The sequence below is a fragment of the Lipotes vexillifer genome, unplaced genomic scaffold (genome assembly GCF_000442215.2).
Source record: "Lipotes vexillifer unplaced genomic scaffold, Lipotes_vexillifer_v1.1 scaffold1053, whole genome shotgun sequence".
NCBI lineage: Eukaryota > Metazoa > Chordata > Mammalia > Artiodactyla > Lipotidae > Lipotes > Lipotes vexillifer.
In genome coordinates, this window is record NW_006796292.1 from 462,881 (window position 1) to 477,454 (window position 14,574).

The window sequence follows — 14,574 nt, forward strand, 5'->3', positions numbered from 1 at the left end:
ACAAACAGAATTCAGTGGGATGGCTGAGAGCAAGGAAGTATGGCCAGAAAATGCATTACATGGATGAACCTAGCCTTTGTGAATATGTGTATACTGTCCTTCAACTCTTAACTCCTAGGGCAAAAAATTCCTGTGAGATCCATTAATAGGCATTTATGTCTTGAAGCACATACATAGCCACCATGTAGCTCAATATTTTTTAATCTTTTAAAATGAAGCTTTTAATTTTTGAAAATGAAGCTTCAAGAATAACTGCTGCTGACCTGCACTCTGTGGCCTCCACAGATTCCAGACAGGTTTCATCTGTGCTTTTTCTTCCAAAGTTTATTAGCACATATGCATTTGAAACTGGTTCTTTCTTTTTTTTTTAACATCTTTATTGGAGTATAATTGCTTTACAATGGTGTGTTAGCTTCTGCTGTATAACAAAGTGAATCAGCTATACATATACATATGTCCCCATACCTCTTCCCTCTTGCGTCTCCCTCCCTCCCACCCTCCCTATCCCACCCATCCAGGCGGTCACAAAGCACCGAGCTGATCTCCCTGTGCTATGCGACTGCTTCCCACTAGCTATCTACCTTACATTTGGTAGTGTATGTATGTCCATGCCACTTTCTGACTTCATCTCAGCTTACCCTTCCCCCTCTCCGTGTCCTCAAGTCCATTCTCTGCATCTGCGTCTTTATTCCTGTCCTGCCCCTATGTTCTTCAGAACCATTTTTTTTTAGATTCCATATATATGTGTTAGCATACGGTATTTGTAAACTGGTTATTTCTTGAATCCAGTTAACAGAGAAACCAGTATCCATGATCAGTGGAAGAAGAGTAAATCATTTATCTCATCAGCAGTTATCTTTGAGTGTTATTGAAGAATACTTTCATGATGTATTTTGGGCATTGTGGGCCACTGTAGCTGTCTACCTGACTGCCTCACCATCAGCTAAATAGTGAACAATTCTGTTGTTTTTCATGATGTATAGTACCTGATATTACTTGAGTTTTAGACGTACTCCCAATCTCCTTGTATCTAGAATAATAGGTGCAATGTTTCTGTTAGTTTATAAATAAATTCATATGAAATTGTGAATATATATTCATGAAGACTATTCATGGGGAATATTTACTGCATGCTATCTAACAGAGAGATAATTAGTTCCTCCACTGGATTTGGAATGCTGTGAGGACAGGGACTGAATCTTTCTTCCTTTCTGTAGTCCAGTTATTGATAATAACTATATTACAGTGAACACAGACATTCATGGATTGTGGGCACACCAAAGCAAGATATTAATGCTGGTAATGTTTGTGGAAAGAAATATTAAGTGTCACACCCAAATATTATTAAGGAGCAGGACGAGGTACGTAGTTCACGAGGCCCAATGACAAATGAAAAAGTGAAGCAGCTTGTTAAAAAAATATTAACAATTTCAAGACAGTGACAGTGAAGCATTAAGCCAAGTGTTGGGCTCTGTGTGACTATACATGTCGCACACACGTGAAGCCAGCCCTGTTAAGGACTATAGAAAATAAAACCCAATTTCAAGTGCAAAGAACAAAAAACAAAACAAAACAAACAGTACCACTCAGGTTTTTCAGTTGTCCAGGATTAGAGAACCTAGTATTTCTTCCAAAGAATAATACGTTGGTTTGAAAAGAGCGATTACTATATGTTATATACCATTGGTCTAATTAGATTTGATATACTTAATTCTATCAATTATGAAAAGTTAGTGGTTGAAGTCTTAGACTTTTTAAAAAAAAGTGGGTATTGTAATGACAAGTATTGAGCTTTGTATTTGGAGAAATGTTGAAGTAATATTTCACTGCTGATTGAATATGCTCTGGCTTTTTGGGCATCTTGAATTGGTTGCATTACTTTTTTTTTTTTTTTTTTTTTTTTTTTTAATTTTTGTCTTTTTTTTTTTTTTTTTTTTTTTTTTTTGTGGTACGCGGGCCTCCCACTGCCGTGGCCTCTCCCGTTGTGGAGCACAGGCTCCGGACGCGCAGGCCCAGTGGCCATGGCTCACGGGCCCAGCCGCTCCGCAGCATGTGGGATCCTCCCGGACCGGGGCACGAACCCATTTCCCCTGCATCGGCAGGCGGACTCCCAACCACTGCGCCACCAGGGAAGCCCCGGTTGCATTACTTTTATACTTCTGTTTTTGTATACTACCAAAGTGAATACAAAAACTTAAAACCTTAAGCTTAAATTAAATACTGTAGCTAAGACAATTAACTTGAACATATAAAACTAAGCTTCTTGAAATATCTCAGATGAAAAATATTTGCTTTGGGGGAGCTGAATAATTTTCTGGGAACACATCTTTTCTTTGTTTGATTTAAAAAAGAGCATTCATATATGGATTAATATGCCATAAAATTTTGATTTAAAATCTCTAAAAGCCAGGGCAAGACTGTCTACAAAACTGTCAAGATGCATTTTGGGCTGTCTGCGTCCTTCCATTTTTTTTTTCTTTTCTTTCAAAGAATTTAAATGCAATTGGGATTATAAAAATCGCATTAAGATTGAAAGACTGTAGGATGAGTTTCACCTGGGGTGCTTGTTAAAAAATGCAATTTCTGGGGTTTCATTCCAGATCTGCTCAATGAGACTCTGCAGGCGGATGCCTAGAATCTGCATTTTTTATGCTTTCCAGATGTTTCTTATGCACACTAAAGTTTGAAAAACACTGCCCTCGAGTTTTAACTGCCATTAAAAAGAACTTTTAATGGATACAGCCATAATTTCATATTATTGATTAATAGAATCTGCTTTTAATATATAATCACTAAAATACATAGCTGTATGCGCTGAAATATACAGATGTGTTGCCTTGCTGAAGAGAAGGGAGGTCAACCTCTGACTGCATCATGTTTGAAGTTCAGCTGTGAAATTTGATGACTTTTGGGTAAATCTAAAAGCCAGGCGAAATGTGTGTCTGTATTCCCCATCCCTCCTTTCTGACACTATTTCACTGTCTTGAGGTTAATCGTTATGCAGGAATTGTTTATCCCTGCTCCCTGAATTTCTATAGAAAGACATGGGTTACAAAGTCAAGAGGTGCAGACTTTTCTAGGCTTCTCATCCAAACAGTCAGTGACATAGAGCTGGATCCGGCAGAGCCCACCACTGATTTAATTTGATCTTTCCAGGGAGGATTAAAAATATTGTTCTCACCCCAGTTAGAATACTGCTGCTAAGTTTCAGTATGTCAGAAGCTTTTTCATTTTCCCAGCGCCAGTGCTGGCTAGGATGATAAGTGACAATGCTGCAGTATTTGCATTATCTTCCTTAGCTTGCACATTTTTCAACATGTCAGAGAAGAGGTGATATGAGGGAAAACTCATAGAGAACATAAGAAGGGCTCCTGGCCCATGCTCTGAAGGATTGTGAACAGAGCTGAAGCTGCCTGCAGGAATGAGTAAAGCCTTTTATTGTATACTACCTGCACCTCACCTCCATGTGATTTTTATATACTACCAGTGATGCCACCGCTCTGCCTTGAAATTGGAGGCCTCAGTTATGAATTTTATAATAGTATCCAAAAAAAAATGGGGCTTCACTTAGTGTGTGCCTAATTTAAAGATGATTAATATTGATCATGTCATGTTTGTAAAAACACTATACTCGTCGAAGTGTTTGCAGACACATCTTTTCCTTTAATTCTTGCCAAAATCCTGTTAGGTTTGCAAATCAGCTACTATTATCCATATCATGGGAGAGGAAATAGAGGCTCAGAGGCTAATAATTAGTGGAGTCAGCATTGGGCCCCCAAATTTTGAACTTTAAGATAAAAAATAAATCATATCTCTGGAAAGAAAATAGTTGTACATTGTACATCTGGTTTTGTAAAAAAAAGTGTGGTCTTTTATTGTTTCCTTAGATCACACTATCAGTGTGCTGTTAGCTACATTCGGCTCTGAGGATTAAGACAGTGTCACTTCTTCCCACTCTAGGGGCTGAGTGATATTCTTCCGGAATTTAAAATGTGCTTTGGTTATGAGTGTGTCCTGAGGGTGCAACATTCATTGTTCTCCTTTGTGACAGAATACGTGTTCAGAATTTTAATAGCCATTATGCTCCAAGATGCAAAATGATATGCTCTTAGATTTTTAAAAGTCCTATCTGCTGATCTGATTCGCTAGTATTCCAATCCTCGTCTGTTTATAGCTCTGTAACCAGTGGGATTTTCCAACAGACCTGAGTACTTTTCCTGTCTGGAGCATAAAATAATGACAATGTAGGATGCTGTTGTCAGAACTTATTAGGCATTAAAATTTGAATACCTCATGCTTGTGACAAAGGTGATAATAGGAGTTGAAAATGCCACAATATGAATCTATTCTCACGACAGAGATTGTAATGAGAATGGGAAACGCTGCAGAGTGAACCCATTCTCATTATGTTCTGAAGCCAAATTTCCTGCCTTCAGCACGAATTGTAATGTCAGGGCTCCTTAATCAATAATGTTCCATTTGAGGGATTACCGCATCTAGCAAAAATGTAAATTCCACTTCTGAGCACCTATCCTGTAGGAGAATCTGTTTCCTTATTCAATTAACCAAATTGAAATTTTAAAAACCCCTATTTTAGAAGCCTCATTATAGAAGATAAATGTGTGTCTGTGTGTTTGTGTCTGTATTGTGATTGTCACTAATTAAAAATTAACTGATTTAGGACATTTGAAGCAAAGAAGTGTTCACATTGCCTTCCTTTTATTGCAGTATTTACAAAAGACCTGGACTACATGCTCTCTGACCAAATTATTTTACTGTATGGTCATAATGCTTCCAGCTGTGATTAGAGGGAAAAAGTATTAAAACAAAAAATATTTTGTTAGCTTTGTTGTTGTTGGTTAAGACTGCTCAGGTCTTTTATATTTTTCTTTTCCTTCTTGAAAAGGATTTACTATTAATAATGGCTTACATTTCTCCAAGCAATAGTAAGGCATATTACCTTATTTATTTTACTTTCATTGTGATTTGAGAAGTAGACCAACCAAATGTGCTACTAAGTTAGTTGGTGTCCTTTTGAAGCTACCAGTATGGCTATGTTTTCCAATTACAAATGTGATAAAATATAAAAAAGCAACCAATGACACCCAACAGGCAATGCCAAACCAAAGGCAATTCTGTCTGTACCACAACTTCAGAAGCTGGCACCTTGCCACACCTTCTGGGAAGATAATGCAATTCAGAGCAGAGCCCTCTTTGAAGTTCCTTGGACGTGATAACAATGAAGGGCTGCAAAGTGAGATCATTGGTATCTCAGATACTGCAGATCCTGATGTTATGAGAGGAATATTTAATCCAAGCATGGCTAAGAAAACTACATCTTAATTGGCGGTTTTAGAAATCCCATCTCATGCATGATGCCTTTTCTAACATGTTTTCCAAAACTGGAATATCTCTACTGACCAATTTCCATGGCTTCCTCTTTTCAGACTACTCTTAAATGAATGCACACTCCCAGTGTATCCTTACTAAAAGTCAGTTAATGTATATATGTATTCATAGTACATGCAGCTGTCTGTATAACTTCTGTGTAGGTATTTATTGAGGATAAAAGTCATGGGGGGGCAGATAATTGGAGCATGGGAGAGATAACTGGTGCTGGTTTGTTAAGTTAGAGAGTGTGAGGAAGAGGAATAGGGCTTTGAGCACAGGACGAGTAAGACAGCACGCGTGTGCTGAAGAGAGAAGTGTGGACCGGGTGGGAAGAGAGGGTTGGTTTAGGGTGCTGACATTTACATAAATTGCACAGACATGGGGAAGGTGATGACAGAAGGTGGGAGGACTGTGATATTTGGGTGGAAAGTAACACTTAGAAGTTGGCTCATCTCCTAGCTATAGAGGAGGGTACTCCCTTTGCCACATTATTAGGAAGTCACGGGGTACATGGATCTTGAGCAACCCTGTTCATATGGCGTGATTTTGTGATTTTTCCTGAGTGTTGATCTCCAGAGTTCTAAAAGCCAAGAGAGACAGAGGTCACAGTGGAATCAATATTTCTATTACAGATAAGAAAATCTCATAAGGAGGGCCTACATAGATTAATTTGTGTACAACCAAACCTAGACTTGAGAATCTTTTGAAGATAATGCTAGGATTATGCCCCCAATTTAATCTTCTTTCTTTATTTCATTTTGCTTTATATTTGCTCTCTCCTATTTTATCCCTCCTTGAAATAAAATTAGACAACAGTATGTTATAAATGTAGAATCAGAGGATATTAAGAAATCATCTTTTCAACTGCTATCATTTAGAGTGAAATTAAATGATTAGATAGTTACTTTGTTAGTTACTGGCAAAATTGTTTTAGAACCCTCAAATCATGATGATTAATCCATAGACTGTTGAATCCTATAAATAGCTTGATTTTATTCAATGGGAGGAAGACAAAGAGAAAAAAAAGCACTAGGCAGAAAATTGTCTCCTACATTGATAAATTTATATTCAATTCATACTGATTGATATTCAGTTAACATAAAAGCAATAACTTGATCAGCTTATCTTGGTAGTATTAAAAAATCTTGTTATTCTATTCATTCAATTTCCAGTCCTAGTTTGAAGGTAGACAAAGAGCATTTTCTTCCTTTTTAAAAAATATTTGAGTATAATAACTTTCAAAGTCCTAAGTTTATTGGCATAATTTAGTGGAAATATTTATGCTCCAAAGCATTCATTTTTCTTCCTAAGCTTTGTGGTTTCCAATTTCTCAACTACTGGGTGGCTTTTAGTTTACATGGCAGAACAGAATCTTCTCAACTTTTAAATTCTCTTAATAAACTATTCAGTGGAGAACTGAGCCAAAGCCAAAGTTTGAGTAAACCAAGGACATAATCTCATCCTTATTCATGTCTTTGTGGGTGTTGAAATGTAGTTACTCCTATATGTATTTATCTAAGTAGTAAGGTCAAGCATAACTTTTCTGCTTTTTTTTTGACTAATTTGTTTCAAAAGTGCAAATAACAGTTAAAACAATAGCTTCCTGTACACAATACTAATACCACTGGAATATCTCAAGATTGTATTACATGCTCCTTCCCCCTCCTCTTCCTATCCCTCCACCCCCCACTCACTGAACATTATCTGAAAAAGAAGTTTGGGAAGAGAGATATTAGATTAAATGTTGTTAACTTTTCACCAAAATATATCACCAAATTGGTATTTCTGAATTGACTTGAAAAGATGTTAATAGATTTAAATGCAAAATTCTGTATTCCATTGGTGTGAAACTGTTGGACAGAGTATAGAATTGTGAAGCCATTTCAGAGTTAACCTCCAGGGGCTGTTCCAGGCCACAGTTTAGTTTCTGGAGGCTTCACCCACTGGACATCTGTTCTCAGGGCCCTGAAAAGCTGCGAAGTCTTGGATCACCATTGTAAGTCCCTCTTTCTTCTGTGGACATTCAAAGCTGAACTGTTTAGATCTAGGTGTATTAGAGCTACCTACCCTTCAAGCAAATGCTAATTCTTAAGAGCCCTAGAATTTCCTTATTACTTAGGTAGTCGCTGAGGAAGACAAATGTCCACAGGTTTGGTGGTAGCCGACTGAGGGTCACTAAACTTATCTCAGCCCAGGGCACCTCAGTCCAGAGGATGGACGATGTGAATTCCACCATCCTCTTTCTTCCTCTCTAATACCAGTCAAACTTCATGGCATTGGGCTGGGTAGTCTCTAATTTACCACGTAGTATTTCCAGAGATTAACCTGAAATTATTTTGTAGTCAATGACACAAAGGTCGTGTAAGTTAGTATTCACAGTTTTACAGACTGATAAGAAAGTGCACGATAGAATATGATTTGGGGCAGGAGTCTGGTTGATGTTCTGCCTGTCGCATGGCATGATAAACTTTCAAGCTGGAATGATCCTGAATTTCAAGACTTCATCTTAAAGATGAGAAAATAAGAATTAGAAGATTAGGAAGAGTAGGTGGCTTGCATGACTATTTCATGGCAGAAACGGTATTCAACCCCAAGCTGATTTATCGGAGGTCCTATGTCATATGAAAGTCTTTTTGATAACTCAAAAAATATTAAGACTTGGGGCTTCCCTGGTGGTGTAGTGGTTGAGAGTCCGCCTGCCGATGCAGGGGAGGCGGGCTCGTGCCCTGGTCCGGGAAGATCCCACATGCCACGGAGCGGCTGGGCCCGTGAGCCATGGCTGCTGAGCCTGCGCGTCTGGAGCCTGTGCTCCGCAATGGGAGAGGCCGCAACAGTGAGAGGCCCGCATACCGCAAAAAAAAAAAAAAAAAAAAAAAAAAATTAAGACTCCAATTGCGTGTTCGACAGAATGTATGTTACAAAATGCAGATCACATTTGAGTGCTTCTTCTTAAATGCCTAATGGGAAACAAGACTCCAATTGCGATGAAGATTTGATTTCTACTTTGAAATGTGCACCACTTTAGCAGGGATACTCTAAAGGAGCTATATATGCCGTCCCACTACCTTAGACTCAAGTGGATTGTGTTCAAAATAGCTACATTTCTTCCAGAAGCCAATTTTGTTTGGAGCATAATACTGGCCATGGTTCCATCCAGTTTTGAAGCACGCTGATTGTAGGCAGCTATATTTATTATAACAGTTGAAAGGAGGAACACCATAAAAATAAAAGTCTCCCATAAGTAGGACACTATTTCATCTGATGTAGAATTGTGGAAGTTGAAAGCAAAAATAACGGAAAGCTTCCTCTAACCTTTAAAAAGTCCTAGGAAAGAATGAGTTCTTTTTTCAATGATTTCTAAGTAATGACTCTAAATATGCATGTAATTTTGGAACATATATGAATATTCCAAGTATGATATCCCTCTTTTTGGCCAGCATCACATTTTATTCCTTTTACTTTCTTTCCTTTTCCCATTAAAGTAAGTGAAAAGAAGACCTGTACATTATTTCATACTTGTACCAAAATACATGCACTTTTTTTTCTTTTTCCAAGAGAGTATATTGTTATATAGGAGTGAGACTGGTACAGAAAGTGGGAAGAAAAAAACCCAATCCTTGTTTATTTGTCTGCTGCTTTTGACTTTAGTGAGATGTGAAATCACTCTCAAATTTTAGTGTTCAGAAGCATCATCTGGGCCTTGTTAAAAGCATACTCCTAGATCTGGCTTTCAAAGATCTGTTCTTCCTGGAAATGCCCTGCACGATAATGCCTGTGGCTCCTGGACATTTTAAAGAACACCGTCTAAGAGTTGGAGTGCCCTTAGAAAGGAGGAATGTTGCTGGACTTTCCCAGCCATAGTGCTCTCAGTGACTTGGAATTTCATATTTTTCCTTTTTTTTTTTTTTCTGACATTAAATCTTTGTGGTTGAATCTTTAAAAGCTGACTGGAAAAAATGCAAATATATTGAGCATTCACATGTTAAAGGAGAAGATTCCTTGGCAACACAAGAGGAGATCCAGAATTCAAGGTTTTTTCTTTCTATTCTGTTAAGTGTTGAGGATAGTGGTTGCTGCTGGCAGTGCTGAACAAAGAGAAATACCCTAGTCCTCCTTTCTTTCTGCTCCCAAGTCTCTTGCCTGGGTTTCCCATTTGCTGAACGCAGTCAGAAGCCAGAAGCTTCTGAGCCAGCTGAGCCCCGGAAAGACAGGTGGCAGGGGTCACATGCTGGGATACAGAGCAGAGCAAGGAAAGAGAGAGGCACAAATTGAATCCTAGGGCAAACAAGCCAGGACTTGGGGAATAATCTTGGCCTGATAGAGAATCAGGGCCAGCACATTATCTAGGGTAAGTGCATGAACGGGAAAAACAAACCCCCAGGGATCTAAAAGTTCATGTCCATCCAAAGTAGTAGAGTCTGGGCATTGTTCTGAGAGAGCTGAAGACCACCCACCAGGACTCTTTCCACTGTGGGAATGTAAGATTCTCAGAAGAAAAGGAACTTTGTCACTGTGTGGCCTCATTTCACCTGAGCAGCTAAATAGGCATTTTTGAGTAGAAATACCTCAGCTCACATATCAAGCAGAGATGATGCCTCAGCAGTGCTGTGCCTGGCATGCCCTACGCACTCCTCTGTCTCCAGTTCTTGTCTGGGGTCTGTTTGGAATGTCTGATATCTCTCACTGCCAACATGATTGGAATGTAGCAGAAAGCTGTGATTGGATCCTGTGGAAAAGTTAAAAAAAAAAAAAAAAGCAACCAACAATTACGTTGACTGTGTAAGAATAAAAAATTAGGGCAGATGTGCCTTGGTGACTATTTTCTATGGAGTAATAAACTCAGTTCGTGTTTTCAGGCTGCCCTCTGGACAATAAGGTAGTAAATTTGTACTCAGGTGATGACTAAAGAACTTGGGCTATTTCTTTCTAAGTACAAAGCTCTGTAAGGGCCAGCATGAAATGAAATTTGTGATGTATGCATGAAACGAACTAAGTGACTATTATAAAAGTCATAGTCTGCATGAGGCTCCATAAATTCACACCGCGGAGAGTTGTCTAAAGGGATTTGCATTTCTCTTTCACATGGACTTGAAAGGCTTCTTACTCGGCAGCAGCAAGTCCAGAGGCTGGAGCAGACAGGCTGCATGCTACAAACACCTGGCCACCCACCTTTCCAGAAACCCTGAGGACTTTTGATGTGGCAATTAGGAACTGGCCCACATAACATTTTCTTAGAGTGAACTTGGTTTTGACTTCATTTCTTGCTTAACAAGTTCTTGTGTTTTGGAAAGGTGTACCCTTTTCCTTTTGCTTCCTGACTGAGGATACCTGCAAGGTGTTCCAGCTAACTTTTGTACATCCATCATTGTTTTTTTGTCAGCCTTGTTTTAAAAAATCTACATATTGCTTCCCCTGTTCAATCCATCAGTTTACACTTGAAAAGGTCATGTTTCTCTCATCAGGAAACTTTGGAGGAATCCTTTGCTATGATTTATCTTATGTTACACGCCCTGATAGAGATCCTTAGGAAGCAAGGCCCATTAGGTCCTTGTAAGGTCATTCCCCGGATGTCCAGTGCAAAATGAGTACCGATGGTGTGTGCTTGAGTTTGAAGTACTCTCTTGGATGATTTAAAGGGAGGCAAGGGAATGATAGTTTTTTATGCAGTGACTTGTATGGATCAGACAGGTGATATACAGGAGAAATTCTCCTCTTGTAGGTGCTAGAATGTCAGTGATAGCTCTTATGTTCAAATCTGCCCCTACAATATTTGGTATAAAGATAAGCATGCCTCCAAATATTTAATATTTTATTATCTTCATAGTCTATGGTTGTATTAAAAACCTATTGGTATATGTTACAAGCAAATATTTGCCGTTTCCCCACTAAACTTCTTCAGGATGTTAATCATTACTGACATGACAAAGCAAGTCTAAATATTTTTTAAAATCACAGTATTTGAAAATAATAGTCAGTGAATTTCAGGGCAATTATATATGTACAATATTCAACACTGGACTATTTTTAGTGGAAAGGCCAGGCAGTTTGGGGCAAAAAGCCAAATATGAAGTCAAATAGTTTGTTTTCACGTCTGGGAAGCCATTATGAGGGAGACCTGTTTTGGTTATATGATTTGTCTGTGGTAACGACAAAATCTGATATTATATACAATACATTTATGGCACCCATTCAGTTGTAAAATCTCATTATTTTCCCCATTCTATAACCTCAACCATCTAAAATATGTCAAGTGTATATTTTTGGTTCCCTCTAAATATATTTTACCTCAAATGTTAATTTCAGCCAATAACATTTACTCAGGAAATACTTATTGTATATCGCTGATGTATAATATAAAATCCTAGGTTGATTGCTGAGAATGTAACAGTGAACAAGATAGAAAGTCCTCCTCTCAGAGTCCCCAAGTGTAGTGGCTCTCCTGGCATTAAATTCTGCTCATAGGACAGAGACACTTAGCTGACTGTAGAGAAGCTTATTAAGGGGTAGAAGATAATTGTATAAAATCAAGTTCAGGTGTATGTGGTACACCTGAGCACATCCCTGCTCTGGCTTTGGTCTTGAGTGGTTTCTCCAGTTGCATAGGTAGATTTGTCCTGCTCCCCCAACACTGTCTCCCCAAAGCTGTCTTTAAACGAGGTGTGAAGTTGTGAAGCTGTTTAGCACTTGGCTTGATCTCAAGTCTATAGTAAGGGCTCCAACATAAGGACTGAAATTAGTACCTGGGTCTTACTATTGGGGCTAAACCCAACAGTGTTAATAAGCCACATAAATTACACTGAAGGACTGGGGAGAGAAATGTAAGGAAATTGGATTACCAGATCACTAGACCTGATAAGGGCTTTTTGGCTCCATGTGGTCAGTGTCTTTGGGATGCTTATGTGGTCCTCCTTCATGCTTGGAAACATGGTTGCCCCTCTTTACTCTGCAGACCAGCATCTATATATCTTTAGTTATTATCTCTTGTATTTGTAGTTTCTGGGTTAGTATTGCTCTCTTAGCCATGACAGTAACTGAAGAGAATATCAGAATCTGTTAATAAATGATGCTTAGAGTTTGTTATTTTCAAAATATATTTTTTAAATTATTTAATTATAAGGATATTTTGTTGGAAAGTTTTCAGAAATATGATTTGGTCCTATGACTGATGGGAGGGAAATTTGTTCTTAGCTGTTCTCAGACAATTACAGTGTATGTTGTTTATTTGTGCTTGGTGAACTAAATATAAAGGGAAGAAGCTTTTTATTATCTAATAATTTAAATAATTTGACTTAGGTTTTGAAATAGACTTAGCAGTATCACCTTGGTTTATTTGATGATTCTGATTACCCTTATCTGAAGGAAATAATCTGACTTGCTGTCTTCATTTCCAGACCCATCTCTCTTCCTTGAAAGTCACATGGTGTTGTAGAATGAGAATAGGAATAGTGTTTGGAACCTTGTATTTTAGTCTGACCTCTAAATTTACTCACTGAAAATCTATAAATCTCTTTGATTTAAATCTCACCATTGGTACAATGGAGGTTAGAGTACAAACTCATGCAACTCACAAAGTCTCAAATGGGAGAATTTATATAAAAAGATTTATATACCAGTCCCTCCCATCAGGAAACTTCCACAAGCCTCTTAGATAACCTCATCCACCAGAGGGCAGGCAACAGAAGCAAGAAAAACTACAGTCCTGCAGCTTGTGGAACAAAAACCACATTCACAGAAACATAGACAAGATGATAAGGCAGAGGGCTATGTACCAGATAAAGGAATAAGATAAAACCCCCAAAAAACAACTAAATGAAGTGGAGATAGGCAACCTTCCAGAAAAAGAATTCAGAATAATGATAGTGAAGATGATCCAGGACCTCTGAAAAAGAATGGAGGCAAATATCGAGAAGATGCAAGAAATGTTTAACAAAGATCTAGAAGAATTAAAGAACAAACAGTCAGAGATGAACAATACAATAACTGAAATGAAAACTACACTAGAAGGAATCAACAGCAGAATAATTGAGGCAGAAGAACGGATAAGTGACCTGGAAGACAGAATTGTGGAATTCACTCATGTGGAACAGAATAAAGAAAAAAGAATGAAAAGAAATGAAGACAGCCTAAGAGACCTCTGCAACATTAAACGCAACAACATTCACATTATAGGGGTCCCAGAAGGAGAAGAGAGAAAGAAAGGACCTGAGAAAATATTTGGAGAGATTATAGTCGAAAACTTCCCTAACATGGGAAAGGAAACAGCCACCCAAGTGCAGGAAGTGCAGAGAGTCCCATACAGGATAAACCCAAAGAGAAACATGCCGAGACACATAGTAATCAAATTGACAAAAATTAAAGACAAAGAAAAAGTATTGAAAGCAGCAAGGAAAAAATGACAAATAACGTACAAGGGACCTCCCATAAAGTTAACAGCGGATTTCTCAGCAGAAACTCTACAAGCCAGAAGGGAGTGGCATGATATACTTAAAGTGATGAAAGGGAAGAACCTACAACCAAGATTATTCTACCCAGCAAGGATCTCATTCAGATTTGATGGAGAAATCAAAAGCTTTACAGACAGGAAAAAGGTAAGAGAATTCAGCACCACCAAACCAGGTCTACAACAAATGCTAAAGGAACTTCTCTAAGTGCGAAATATAAGAGAAGAAAAGGACCTACCCAAACAAACCCAAAACAATTAAGAAAATGGTCATAGGAACATACATATCGATAATTACCTTAAATGTGAATGCATTAAATGCTCCAATCAAAAGACATAGATTGGCTGAATGGATACAAACACAAGACCCATATATATGCTGTCTACAAGAGACCCACTTCAGACCTAGGGACACATACAGACTGGAAGTGAGGGGATGGAAAAAGATATTCCACGCAAATGGAAATCAAAAGAAAGCTCGAGTAGCAATACTCATATCAGATAAGATAGACTTTAAAATAAAGAATGTTATAAGAGACAAGGAAGGACACTACATAATGATCAAAGGATCAATGCAAGAAGAAGATATAACAATTATAAATGTATATGCACCCAACATAGGAGCACATCAATACATAAGGCAACTGTTAACAGCTATAAAAGAGGAAATCAACAGTAACACAATAATAGTGGGGGACTTTCACCTTACTTACCCCAATTGACAGATCATCCAAACAGAAAAT